Source organism: Arvicola amphibius, chromosome 3 (assembly GCF_903992535.2).
Source record: "Arvicola amphibius chromosome 3, mArvAmp1.2, whole genome shotgun sequence".
Classification (NCBI taxonomy): Eukaryota; Metazoa; Chordata; class Mammalia; order Rodentia; family Cricetidae; genus Arvicola; species Arvicola amphibius.
In genome coordinates, this window is record NC_052049.1 from 155,340,901 (window position 1) to 155,341,813 (window position 913).

Below are 913 nucleotides of genomic sequence, written 5' to 3' on the forward strand. Positions count from 1 at the left end.
GTCTATCAGATATACTAGGTCTTTAGGACAAAGATGGATACCTCAACATTACAGAAGAACTTTGGGTGACTGTCCAGCCAGCCAGATGTCCCTGTTGTAAGGTAACATCTCACTCTTCTGGGGTCTTTGATGGAGTTGAAGATTAGATAGTCATAGTTAAAGTTTTTCTTAGTTACCATAAAAGGTAAATTAGATCTAAAATTTTAGAGTCACAAAGATAAATAACAGTATTTTTCTAAGTTTTCGAAATACAAATGGATGAGATAATGCAACTGTAATCCTTACTTAATAACTTTTACAATTTTGCTGTGTTAAAGTTAAAACTTTCCTTTTTAATTAGACAAAAAGGGTGCTGTGGAGTATTCTTTTACACTGTGTGAATATATGTCACTGTGATTGGCCTAATAAAGAAGCTGACTAGCCCCAGCTGAATAGGATAAGATTACTGAGAGAGTCAAACAGAGAATGCTGGAAATAAAAAGAGCAGAGTCAGAAGAGTAGTGAGCAGATTCTTAGAGAAGCAAGATGGACATGCTGTACTGAGAACAGATATCAAGTCATGTGGCAAAGCACAGATAAAAACATGGGTTAATTGACAATGTGAGAGTTAGCTAGTAATATGCCTGAGCTATTGGTCAAGCATTTAAAATTAAGTATATATACTGATTATTTGGAAACTAGTGGGCAGTCCACCTACAACTGTCAATCAATGGCTGAACCTCAGCATGAACTTCACCCCTAAGGGGATGCCAGCTGCTAGGTCATCAGCTATTTACTGGCTTTTCTCTAACATGCTTTGGGATCCCAGAAAGAGAGAAATAAATACTAACAAAGAGCATCTTCTGTTCTTTTTTTCTTTTCCCTTCTATGCATTCTTCCTCCTTCCTCAGTCAAGATTATTTCCCAAACCATT